Consider the following 13924-nt stretch of genomic DNA (forward strand, 5'->3'; position numbering starts at 1 on the left):
TTTAAGAATAACCCTTATTTACACCATTCTACACAATAATTATTTTGAAAAGAAAGAATGCATTGTTAACTACCATAAAAAAAGCTCTACTTCAGGGTCAAAAAGAAGTTTAAAAAAGTTAGACTGGAAAAAAACAAGCAACATGCAAACTCAAAAATAAATACGCAAACATGAAAAATCCAAATCCAAATTTGCTGAAAAACTGCAAACTTGGCTACACTGCTGTAGTATCAAAATGATTGAAGCAATATGTCTTCTGTGACATCATAATCAAGGTTGTTCTTGGAATTTATTAGGTCAGTTAGTTGTAACAGCAATGCCAGATAGGAAATTCTGTCTCCAAATTAAAGAAAACTTCAACTCTTCAAGGTCGATGGAAACAAGAAGTTGTACAGTACCCAGAGCAAATTTTCAAGATCAGGGCAAATAGGGTAAGCGTGGAAGGAAAGTCTGGCTGGAAAACCAGAGAACATTTGCGCAGTGGCGTAGCTAGGGAGGGGGGCGGACCGCCCCGGGCGGCACTTTCAGACTACGATTTTTGATTTTGATTATAATCCGATAAAAAAACGCATTTCATTTTCACATGCTTTTTCTTGAAGGGGCGGCAAAATCTGAATTCGCCCCGGGCGGCACATTCCCTAGCTACCCCACTGCATTTGCGTTTAACAATGCGGCAAAGACCTTTTAGAGATGAACAAAAGATACTGTAGAACAGCGGGTGTCCAACGTTCGGCCCGCAGGCCAAATCCGGCCGCGCCTGTTGTAGCACAATGTAGGCCTAAGTGTTATTTTTGTCCCTTAGAAATTACAGAAATGAGGCCATGTCAATTCAATTTGCATTTAAAAAAAAATAATCAAGACTGCATTTTCTTACAAAAAGAGAATAGCCGGGCGAGAAAAGTTGGAATCATTGTTGCATCATAATTACGAAATGAACTATTATTCAGTGCTTCCACTTTGAAAGATTTTATCCCGAAATCGGGATTTTTCAACGCTTCGAAGGATAAAAAAGGGAAATGAAGATAGGAAGGATTTTTTAAGGATTTTTAACAATTTTACAAGGAAATTTTGTCTTAAAAAGGGAATTGTTGTTTTTAGCAATTTTAAAGAAAAACTTTTTAATATTTCTTTTCAAAAATTTTAACAACGACTGGAATAACGATGATCAGCTGGTTTCCGTCGTTCCTCGACATCCGGAATCCCTCTTACTCTCTTTCCCATCCTCACCTTTCTGTCGCTTGATTTCTATTCTCGCCATTTTGGGAATTGGACGTGATTGCAGACTGCAGTGAGTGAGTTAGTTCTCAGTTATTTTAGTTAAAATTAGGTAACCCGTTGATTTACAGTTGAAGTTGAGTAGCAATGACAAAGTTCGCTGAGGTTCGACCTTTGACGTACAGTTAGGTGTGATAAGCTTAGGCTAGTGATATCCTTCCGGTTTATAAAAGTTAGTTCTTGCCTATGGGTAAGTCTTTGTCAACTTGACCAAGCTATGTAACCCATGATCTCAGATTTTGATGAAACTTAGACACTTTGCAGAGCAAGTCATTCTGAGAAAAATGATACCAATCTCAGCAAAATCGGCTCAGCGGTTTTCGGGATATGGCCATTTGAAAATGAAGTGTTTTTGCGTTCGCTCAAGCATGAAATTAGTGAAAAGTTGGTACAACAAATTTTAAACGTAAATAAAACATACACTATTAATGTTACAAACTTCAAATTTTGTGAGAACTAAAGTTTGGTTGAAGTCAACACATTTACAAACTTTCAACAATTTTGGTCATGGTTGAATGATTTTGAAGACAAGTTAATATTGTTGTGGAATTGAAATCAATCAACCGTGACGTAACTTCCAAGCACTATACTGAAAAAGGCCCCTCTTCAATTTTTTCGAGTAATTCATCATATGAAAGGTCTTGACTTCCCCTATACAGTGAAACAAAGATATCTTTGTGTATTTGAGAAAATCTAGGCGTAGTAAGTCGAAATGTACCATATACACAAAGTGGCTAAATTGATTGTTTTTATAATTGTTCAACAGTGCTTTGCTTCCCTTTTTTCCAATTATGCACAAAATATATACATTAGTAGACATAATAGGTAAGTTGAATGCTTTGAATATCTTGCTTAGTCAATTAACCATACTTTGACTACTGAAAATCAAAGCAAAGATTATTGAAATTCAATGTGTAAAATGTTTCACTTGAAATTGGTTTTTAATGATTGTATAGTTTAATGCCAGAAGGAAATAAAACCAAGAATACTAATAGAGAAGTGGCTCTTTTTACCTGGTCCAAAGATGCAATTTAATCAACAAAAAAGGTTATCGTGCTTTGAGAAATTTTAAGAAAAACATAACGATATATCACAAAATTCGTCAGCAAAATCCCAAGGGATAATTATATTGAACTCTTATTGCAGTTTTGAACCATGATAACTTTTGGGCTGCTTTTCAATTTATGTTCCCAATTTAAATAATTGGTCAAACTGGATATTAATGATTGTATATATAATATATTCCAAAGCATATGTGTGACAGAAATTAATTATTTATTAGCTGATCTCCAATGAGTTTGAATTTGTTGCAAACATTGCATGGAAAATTGATATTGGTCTTGAGTAGTTGCAAGGGTTGGACTGTCTACAACACACAAAACATGTTCAAAAGGAATCCAACATTCGTCTTTGTTTCTTGGCCAATGAAAAGATGGAGACGGTCCATTAGGGTGCAGAAAATTTACAAAGATGTCACCATTTTCTGTGTCAACTACCAAAGTTACTCCAACATAACCACTTTCCATCATACATGGCTGCTACAAAGTTACCTTGATTGATGCTTTTGTTGCTGTACTTGGTATCAAAGTTGAAAGTGTAATCATATGTGAGTTCATTGCTTATTCTTTTGATGCCAATTTTAGATTTGTCAACTGGTTCAAAGTAATGAAATCCTCTGGTTCCTTTTATTGTACTTGCTAGCTTCCACCTTTCTTCCAGACGTTTTCTTTTCATTCGTCAAATCTTTCTTGAGAAGTTATATGAAATGTATTGAAGGCAACTTTTCAGTGCAGTGATCCATCATTTCATCTAAAGTACCAATTTGATGATGTAGAGGTCTTCGTAAACTTTCCATAGCTGTTGAATGCTTCACGGTGCCCCCAGTGCCATCGCAAGGTGACTTACCATGACTTGTTGGCAAAGAAAATTTCATTTGTGCCTGCCCAAGCATGATTTTGACCTGGAAACATCATGGTCTTTCTTTGCCACAAGTCATGGTAAGTCACCTTGCGATGGCACTGGGGGCACTGTGAAGCATTCAACAGCTATGGAAAGTTTACGAAGACCTCTACATCATCAAATTGGTACTTTAGATGAAATGATGGATCACTGCACTGAAAAATTGCCTTCAATACATTTCATATAACTTCTCAAGAAAGATTTGACGAATGAAAAGAAAACGTCTGGAAGAAAGGTGGAAGCTAGCAAGTACAATAAAAGGAACCAGAGGATTTCATTACTTTGAACCAGTTGACAAATCTAAAATTGGCATCAAAAGAATAAGCAATGAACTCACATATGATTACACTTTCAACTTTGATACCAAGTACAGCAACAAAAGCATCAATCAAGGTAACTTTGTAGCAGCCATGTATGATGGAAAGTGGTTATGTTGGAGTAACTTTGGTAGTTGACACAGAAAATGGTGACATCTTTGTAAATTTTCTGCACCCTAATGGACCGTCTCCATCTTTTCATTGGCCAAGAAACAAAGACGAATGTTGGATTCCTTTTGAACATGTTTTGTGTGTTGTAGACAGTCCAACCCTTGCAACTACTCAAGACCAATATCAATTTTCCATGCAATGTTTGCAACAAATTCAAACTCATTGGAGATCAGCTAATAAATAATTAATTTCTGTCACACATATGCTTTGGAATATATTATATATACAATCATTAATATCCAGTTTGACCAATTATTTAAATTGGGAACATAAATTGAAAAGCAGCCCAAAAGTTACCATGGTTCAAAACTGCAATGAGAGTTCAATATAATTATCCCTTGGGATTTTGCTGACGAATTTTGTGATATATCGTTATGTTTTTCTTAAAATTTCTCAAAGCACGATAACCTTTTTTGTTGATTAAATTGCATCTTTGGACCAGGTAAAAAGAGCCACTTCTCTATTAGTATTCTTGGTTTTATTTCCTTCTGGCATTAAACTATACAATCATTAAAAACCAATTTCAAGTGAAACATTTTACACATTGAATTTCAATAATCTTTGCTTTGATTTTCAGTAGTCAAAGTATGGTTAATTGACTAAGCAAGATATTCAAAGCATTCAACTTACCTATTATGTCTACTAATGTATATATTTTGTGCATAATTGGAAAAAAGGGAAGCAAAGCACTGTTGAACAATTATAAAAACAATCAATTTAGCCACTTTGTGTATATGGTACATTTCGACTTACTACGCCTAGATTTTCTCAAATACACAAAGATATCTTTGTTTCACTGTATAGGGGAAGTCAAGACCTTTCATATGATGTATTACTTGAAAAAATTGAAGAGGGGCCTTTTTCAGTATAGTGCTTGGAAGTTACGTCACGGTTGATTGATTTCAATTCCACAACAATATTAACTTGTCTTCAAAATCATTCAACCATGACCAAAATTGTTGAAAGTTTGTAAATGTGTTGACTTCAACCAAACTTAAGTTCTCACAAAATTTGAAGTTTGTAACATTAATGGTGTATGTTTTATTTACGTTTAAAATTTGTTGTACCAACTTTTCACTAATTTCATGCTTGAGCGAACGCAAAAACACCTCATTTTTAAATGGCCATATCCCGAAAACCGCTGAGCCGATTTTGCTGAGATTGGTATCATTTTTCTCAGAATGACTTGCTCTGCAAAGTGTCTAAGTTTCATCAAAATCTGAGACCATGGGTTACATTTTCCCTTTTTTCTGGTCAAGTTGACAAAGACTTACCCCTATGCTAACTGATTATGGTGTCATAATAATAGAGGCTAGGCTATGTAGTGTGCTGTATACAGCATGTAGGCCTATAGTGTACAGTCAGACTGAGTTAGTATCATGAATAGGCCTAGTATCCTTGAGTTTTTCGTCAGTCTCTGGTGATTGTGAAGACGTTACTGACAAGGAGAAAAAAGAGATAGCCCAGCCAATACTGTTAAGTTAGCGGCTTAGCGCATCAAGGAAAACTAAACACAAAAATAAATTTGTTAATGGATGGATAATTCGTTGAAACTGGACATTTACCACCTGTACATTTTCGTTGTTAGGGATAGGTTAGGAGTCCAGGTAGGAAAGATGAGAGTGGTAATTGGTAAATGATGTCCAGGACCAGGTGGTAAATATGTCCCAGAACCGACTAACTGACAAGCAGTTTTTTGGCTGGACAGTGAACAAAGGAAGTAGGCTAAACCATGTTATTGTAAAATATGGGCTGCTTTTGTGCAGCCTGCTGTTCTAATAAAACAACGTTGCTTCGACATACCGGTGCTACTGAATAAAATCGTGATTACAATGGCTTTAACTGAGATTATAATAACTTTAAAGTTGTATTAGCATCTTTTTTAACCTAAATAATGTCAAAAATAACCTCGCCTATGAAGGAAATTTTGAAAGATTTCCGACTGAGAAAAAAAGGATTTTTCAGAACAAAAAAGTAAATTGAAGAGGATTTATCAGTTGTCAGAAGTGGAAGCACTGCTATTATTGTCGTGAAGATCAGAGCTTCCTGTAAACAAGTCAGCAGTTGTTTAACTGAGCAAGCGACAATTGAGCAAGCGACAATTGAGCAAGTCACACGTGACAACTTAGCTAGCAACACTTGAGCAAAAGGCTGAAGTTGGCAAATGATGAAACTGAGCAAGCACGTCATAGCCTAGCGACAATTGAGCAAGTCACACGTGACAACTTAGCTAGCAACACTTGAGCAAAAGGCTGAAGTTGGCAAATGATGAAACTGAGCAAGCACGTCATAGCCTAAGGGAACGTTCAAATATTACGTAACGCCTTTTTTCCGAATTTTTGACCCCCCCTCCCCCATGTAACACCAACGTAACGCTTTTTTCAATCCCCCCCTCCCCCATGTAACGCTTTTTCACTACGAATTCAGCACAAAAAAGTACTATTTCGTACTCCAAAGCGTTACGTAACGTTTTGCTTGAACCCCCTCCCCCCCGATGTGACGCTAACGTAACGCTTTGCATAAACCCCCCCTCCCCCTCGAAGGCGTTACGTAATATTTGAACGCTCCCTAAGTCAGCAACTTCAGTTTATCAAGCGATGACCAAACAAGTCCGATGTGAGCACATATAACTCATTTGCTGACTTGACTGCAGCTGAAATGTCGCATGCCGAGTGGCACGACGACCTGCAGAGGAGAGTAATACCATGATACAGTCGAGCATTGATTCATTTCTTTGCTATTGACGAATTCAACGACAGTTTTCAGGGTTTTACACAATTGAAAAGGACTTATTGCTATTCGCTAATTTTTGCGGGAACCCTGATGAGGCTCTGGCTCAACTGCAGCGAATTGAGCTTCACTGCGACGCCAAGTGCCAAAGTAAAGTCGATAGCAACATCTTTCCCTTGTGATTTTTTTACCAGCAGCTGGATAAAAAAAATTCCAGAAGTGCAAACGTTTTGCAAAGAAAGCTTTGAGCTTGGTTAGCTCAACATACTTTGGTGATCAGACGTTCTCGGTTAGCCTATATGTATATTAGGGTGCGGCTGATGCCCCGTAAAATTTAAAACTTGATTGTAGCAACCCTAACTTTTTTTTGGAAGTGAGGCTTGGTCTACAAAGCTTAAATATGAAGTTTCAGCAAAATTGAATAAGGTCTAGGGGGTCCAGATTGCAATCAAACTTTTATAGGATTATCGATTTTCCCAAATTTCAATTTTGACATTAAATTGAGTGATTTATGTTTAAAAAAAAAATTGAGTGATTTTTGTATATTCATTGCTCATGTGATACCAGCTAATTTTTTGTAAATTATTGCAAATTATAGTTTTTATGCTGTGAACAGAAGCTTAGGTTTCACTTAGAACAAGTGTGTCAATTTAGGGGTAATTTTGCATACTTTGTGCAATGGAATTTCTGAAATTTTTGCAGAATTATGGCAAACGTTCTAAGTTTAGGCAAAATCTGTGAAACATACTTTGCAAAAAGTTTCAAAAATGGTGTCTTTGGATTGCAAATTCTTTGAATGAATACCCTGTTCAGAACATACCATAACTGACACTAGAAAATCAGTGTTTTATACTGTTAATGTCGTTTACCACAGCGCTGTGTAGGCTTTAGCCATAATAAATTTAATATAAACACTCCTTTATTGCTTTTGAGTTAAACTTTAGATATTACGAAGTGACATTCTAACATTTGTATTTCAGTACTCTATAATACATAAAAGCATATCATTTCACCACAGGTTTTCACCTTAAAAAGAATTACTTCACCCACATGGTGCCTACACGCAGCCTAAAGTAAGGGGCGACCTATATCTTCTTGAAGTTGTATACAAGCACCAGTTTTAATGCCCTGTATTACAGCTTGTTGTGTCAAAATCAAGAGATGTAACAAAATCTTTGCAATTCCAATCTTCAAGCAACTGCATAGTAACTTTGGACACAAGTGCTCCAGCTGTTTCTGTTGAATGGGTTGGAATTATTGGAACACCCAACAATTTAATGCCACCGATGCCAGATATCAAAACTCGGAGATTTTCATCTTGCTTCTACTTGCTGGTTAAAGTCTCCAGAAGCTTTCCATCCCAATGTACAGCACCAACAGCAGGTGGTGACCAAACTGACCATGCGGAGAGCATTTTTTATGAGATATGTTGCGCTGTTTCAACTCTGTGTCTGTGTGACTGAGATGGATGGAGATGTAGCTTCAAAGCATCTCCAGAACAGGCTTGAACCATAGAATGGAGAGTAAGAGATAAGGCAGTTGGTGTAATGCTGTTTCTGATTGCTGCAGAGACTAATCCTGGAGATTTCATTATGTCATGAGAAATGAACATGGCTGTTCCTGTTTTTGATCTTCTATCATGAGAGTGTTTTTCCTCTACCTCACAAATCATTGAATATGTGCATGGCTCGTTGTCCACGTCATCCTCATCCTCAGCTTCTAAATGAATAGCATTATTTATGTCATTAACTCGGGTCTCCTCCTTTGGCGGCTTTGCTACTCGTCTATCTTGTTGTTGTGGCCTGGTACTGATCTTTTTAACTTTTGCTTCTAACACTTTATCTTTTCCAGCCATACTTGCTTCCCGATTGCCTTGTATACTGATAAGGAATAGCATGTCTTCTTCATTGCTATTTTTTTCATTACATTGCGTGGCCAGAAAGGACAGGTTTTGCTAAGCTTTTTCTGAAATTCTTGTATATATATTTTTAGTGGTTTGCCTTTGTCTCTCTTAATCTTCATTTGAAATTCTTGCTTGTAAAAAAAAATTATTTTTTTCTGGCATTTTTTGCTTTGCAACTGTAGAAATGTTAGCTCACAAGTAAAACGTAAAAACTTGCTCAACTGTACTGTAATTACCTGCCTTCCTGATAAAATTGTTTGAATTAATTTGAAAATCACTTGCTTGTAGGTTGGTAACTTGCTACGTTTGATACCTTGATCTGCTTTTGTGGTAACCGTAGCGAGTAGAACATACTGAGGGTCATGTTGTGCATAAGAAGACATAGCCTAGCAAACTTTTTTTCGATTAAATAGCCTACCAACTGAATACAAACTACACGTATTGATTCTAGACTGCATTCTGCAATTGATAAATATGATTCTATGCATGTTTCACCACAAAGCATACTAAATGTCTAAGGTAATTCACCATTCCTAAGTTGTCACAATTAAAATGGTTAGGAGCCTTGTCTTGATATAGGAGAAGTGCTCTGTAACTAACTCCTTACGTTTAACCTTATTCTGAACCTGGGAACAATGCCTTAGAAATGATCTGCACTTGCTAGACTGAAACTGGAGGTATTTGACTGAGCTAAACAGTGGTAAGTCATTTTGAAGGTATTATGACATCACATAGGCATGTTTTCATTTTTAGCGATTCTCAAGGGAAAGCTGACAATAGTGACCAGGAAGATTTCAGTCACTCATATTTAATAAAAGTTGTGTATTGTACTGGCTAATAGTAATACACAGACTATGTTGTTCTACTGCTTAATACTTGCATTCTCCAGCAATTACATATCAAGCATATTTTGCAATAGGTTGTCACGTAACTTCTCAAAGTAGTGTTTGGCTGTCTGCTTGTAAAACCTTACTTGTTAAAAAATAGTATGGAACATAATAATAGCCTACTGTGTGAAACATTGCAACTGTGGAGCATAAATCACCTTAAATACAGCATTTACCCTGATAAATGAAGGACTATGTAGCACTGTAGTGTAAAACTACACGATTATGGCAATTAAGTACCAAATTTCTCAATTTTCAATTCAAATCTGGACCCCCTAAACATTTATAGATTGGTCTTAAACTTCATAAATATTGTTTTTGTACCAAGTGTCACCTATAAAAAAAAGTTAGGGTGTTTTGCTTCAGGTCGGGGCATCAGCCGCACCCTAATGTATATAGGTTCAGTGGCGTAGCCAGAAAAAAAAATTGGGGGGGGGGGCAAATATTTGATGAATTGAAGAGAACGACAAAGTGTTTGATTTAAGCCATCGCCGCCTGATGTGCAGTGGCGTATGCTGGTGGGTTGAGCAAGGGAAGCAATAAAAGTGGTGGGGTGTTAGAGCGTGCCGAAGGCACGCGTATTCTAGGGGGGTGCGGGGGCATGTTCCCCCGAAATTTTTGGATTATAGCGCTTTCTGGAAACACTTTTAGGGTAATATTTGTATGAAATTTATTAGCAGATAAACAGCTATTAACTTATTAAAGGTAGCTCTTACACACGAACGGGCAAAACCTGCGGCTAAGTTAGAGAACACCAAAAACTCAGCTACACAAAAACTCAATAACTACACAAAAACATAACAGAGTAAGCCATTCTGAAATTGCTTCTACAAATTAGTTAAAAAAAAACGTAAATCGCGTAAATTTTTCCCGATTTACAATTTGCAAAATTTATTGGTGTCTTTCTGTGTGTCTAAAACAAGTCCTTGGGGGTGTTAATAGCCAGATGACTTGGAAAACGTTATAAGTTTCTACAAATTTCATTATATTTTCAACAAAGGGCTCAACTTCGGAATCCAAACTTTGAAAATTTGGGGGGCCATGGCCCCTTTCGCCCCCCCTGGCTACGCCTATGTATAGGCTAAACTTAAACAAGAACCTTTTGAGATCAAACCTGAGCAACTCCAGTGTATGTGATAATTTGCGCTTGATTTCTGAATATTTCAATTTACAGTAGAAAAGCAGATAAGTTACCTAGCCTAACTTTCCTGCAATGTGTAACTTACATAACAAAACACTTAAAGCTTCTTATTGCTTTTTTGTGTACGATATTATTATATAATGCAACTTTCTTCACGCAAAACAAGATAATCGGAGATTGTTGGCCCGCGAGTGTTTCAGCATTATTAAATTTGGCCAGCCTGGGCAAAAGTTTGGACACCCCTGGCTTAATATTTCAGTGCAGTGTAGTGAGGACAAAAATAAATTTAACATGGTTACCAAACGGCGACACCTAGTGAATGGAATAATTCCCCGGCAAGAACACTTCAACAGTCGGAAAACTTCACTCTGCCAATCTCGGTAACCGGCCCTGCGTCAAGAGCCTCTACAACAGTGCTTCTCAACCAGGGGCGCCGGAACGATTTTTGACTGGGGGGGCAAGATTATAAAAAAAGGGCACTTTTGTTTACTAAAAGGCCAATTTTTTTTTTCAAGTTTTAAGATAAGATATAGCGATAATGCTAATCTATCAGCTCACTACAGTATTGAGTAATGATCTACAAGCGTCCGGTATACAAAGAAGGGCATCATGCTATGTTATACTGATGTAACCTACTGTCAAGCTTTAAAGCAGCCGGCGGCCATGGCCGCTAAGTAGTGCTTGAATGACCGCCGGTGCTACCTCCTCAATCGGCCAAGTTTGGCCGCCGGTCTCTTCTAGCCAATTATTTGATTTCGCAATAGAATGATCGTGGATTAACTGTCGCAAATATGTAGTATCAAAGAGTGACGCAGCATTAGGTCAGCACGTCATAATCACCACTGTTGTATTGTGCGGGAGCATTTGCTGTTGTATGGAATATATCCATCTGCGATCACCAGCGCTGTAAGTCTTGTTTGAAATTCCCGGCGTTTATTTTAACAAAGTCTTAATCCGAAAAGTGCAAAATTACATTGGCTGGCAATATTGTCGTTTTTATGTCGATTCGATGTTGTCGGACATTGAATCGTTGTTAAAAAGGAGAACTAGGTTAGTTGACATCCGAGGGGAAAACATTTTTCGATCATATTTTGCAAAAATTATGCTACTTTTAGTAATGTCCTTCACATTATTAAAATACTTATTTTATTACCTTGCCGTCATCGTCAACACACGTCGAAAGTTGTTTTTCGTTCCAAAAAAGAATTCTAGGGAATGGCGAACTTCTTTAAAATCAGCCACATTGGAGACACTTGTGCGAGTGTCGTTGGATGGTCCCGCAGTAGCCTACTGGATGACAATCCCGATAAAGCAGTTATTGCGTGGTGCAACGATTCTATTGTCGGACCGTCGGACGTCGCCCAGGCCCAGACTTCAACAACGCTAAGTGATCATTTTAGCATTGTTGCAAGTTTAATTATATTTACTTGTGTTATCGTGATTTTTTTTTCTATTTTGGCCTCCAAGCACGCAAATTTGGCCGCCGAGAAAGAGTTCCCGGTAGGCCACGATGGCTGCCAAAAAAAAAACGAGTAGGCCTATTAAGGCCTGTAGGCTGCTGTGTTGCAAAATTTTGTGCCGTAAATATTATTTTGAGGCAAAAATGAAAGATTATAATTAGGCTAAAAGCGAATAGCAGAAAATTGTTATATTGCAAAATGTGCAGTAGCTTACATGACTTCAAAAGGGCACCATTGCCCCCCCTGCCCCTCCATCTGCAGAAAAATTGAGGGCAGGGGGGGCATCCGCCACCCCTGCCCCCCCGCTTCCGGCGCCCCTGTTCTCAACCCCTGGGTTGCGACCCAAAACTGGGTCGCCGTTTCATTTGGCTGGGTTGCTGTAAGATGTGGTGATAAAAGATAATGTCTCTTGAGCAAAGTTAAAACTGCCTATCACTACTTTTCGTAATTTTCACTATTCAAACTACGCCGCAGGTTTCCCCCGACGATTTTGCGTTGAAGTGTACACAACAGTACACACTAGACTAGGGAATTGTAACAAGTAATTGTTTCAAAAACCACACAAAAACTTGATCTTCGCAAAAATTATGCGAAGATTTTAATGCAGAATACAGACATCTGTTGTACTTTTCTGATGTGAGATGGTTACCTCGTGGCAAAGTACTGGAGAGATTTGTAACTCTGCGCTAGGAGGTGAAGGAATTTTTGATAAACAAGAAGCATAGCTTGGCAGAAAAGTTTGATGATCAAAAGTGACTTTTGTTTGTGGCGTATCAAACAGGAATTTTTGACAACAACGACAACAAACAAAAGTCACTTTTGATCATCAAACTTTTCTGCCAAGCTATGCTTCTTGTTTATCAAAAATTCCTTCACCTTTTGATACCTTCTGATATGTTTTCGCAGCTGAACATCTTGAATAAATCTTCGCAAGGACTGCAAGGACCAAACATAATGTTGGTAGATGTATCTAAAAACTGATTGCTTTTACGGAAAAGCTGAAGTTGTGGAAGAGGAAGATCGCGTTCCAGAAAACAGCATCATTTTCTGTTTTGAATCAGTTACTGGAAGATCCGGAGTTAGGCTTTGACGATGTCCAGCTTGTCATAGAAAGGCATTTGGTTTCATTGATACGAGAATTTGATTTGATTATCCCTAAAAATGCAAAGGATTTGGAATGGGTGCGCAATAAAGCATTTTTGAGTTTCAAGAGGAGTTTATTGATATTCAGTGCGACAGTGTATTGGTGAACTGTTTTAAGAAAGAAACCCTTGGTTAATTTTAAACAAAAATCAAGAATGAAAAGACTGTTGTTGGCTCGCACGCAGTAAAAGCTCTCCTGCCATTTGTTACTACCTGCCTGTATGAGAGCGGGTTTTCTGCGCTTTAATACTCACATCAAAACAAAGGAGAGAAATTATATTCAGCCTAAAGATGACATGAGATTGGCACTGAGCAAGATAGCTCCAAGTTTTGACAGAGTTGTTGAAACAATACAAAGTCAAGGCTTACATTAATTAAATTCGACATTTTGTTGCTTTGTATCGTGTTAAAGTAGAGTGTGGCTAATTTTTTCATGCTTACAAAACGTTGTGCGAAACGTAGTTTTGGAAATAGGGTCGCCAAATCTTCGCTATTAAGTCAACCTTAATATTTGGGTCGCCACAAATAAAGGTTGAGAAGCACTGCTCTACAAGTATGCGAAACTACCAGGAAAAACCTATCAAGGCTTTCTCAGTCCGAGGATAAAGATTGTTATAGTCGTCATTTTATTTACGTTGAATACATGTAACTCGTGACCAGCGTCACTACATAATCACAGTTCAGCGTTTTCTGGTACAGACGTTGGAATTGATTACTACCGCACTGCGCGTGTAATCAATTGAGCGTTCTGTACCACGTTCCTTAGTTGATTGTTTTGCGTTTCTTTCTTACTATATATTGCGTTGCTTTTATACACTGAATCAGTAAGTAACAAGAGGTAAATGGTTTTCTCACTTGGTTGGCTATCGCTACAATTATTATTGTTTATTTTATATTAAACGTCTGGAAATACAACAGACATTTAACTGGCGTCGTCG

The 13924-nt window shown here is 37.6% G+C and overlaps 1 long non-coding RNA gene across 1 annotated transcript; it reads left to right on the forward strand.

The window, feature by feature from the left end:
- The first annotated feature begins 278 nt into the window (after positions 1-278).
- LOC145782261 (uncharacterized) lies at positions 279-13601 on the forward strand. The gene is made up of 3 exons (XR_014290823.1): positions 279-431; positions 1170-1288; positions 12750-13601. It is a non-coding gene; the product is annotated as an uncharacterized LOC145782261 (long non-coding RNA).
- The last annotated feature ends 323 nt before the right edge of the window (positions 13602-13924 follow it).

Source organism: Aplidium turbinatum, chromosome 13 (genome assembly GCF_918807975.1).
Source record: "Aplidium turbinatum chromosome 13, kaAplTurb1.1, whole genome shotgun sequence".
NCBI classification, from domain to species: domain Eukaryota; kingdom Metazoa; phylum Chordata; class Ascidiacea; order Aplousobranchia; family Polyclinidae; genus Aplidium; species Aplidium turbinatum.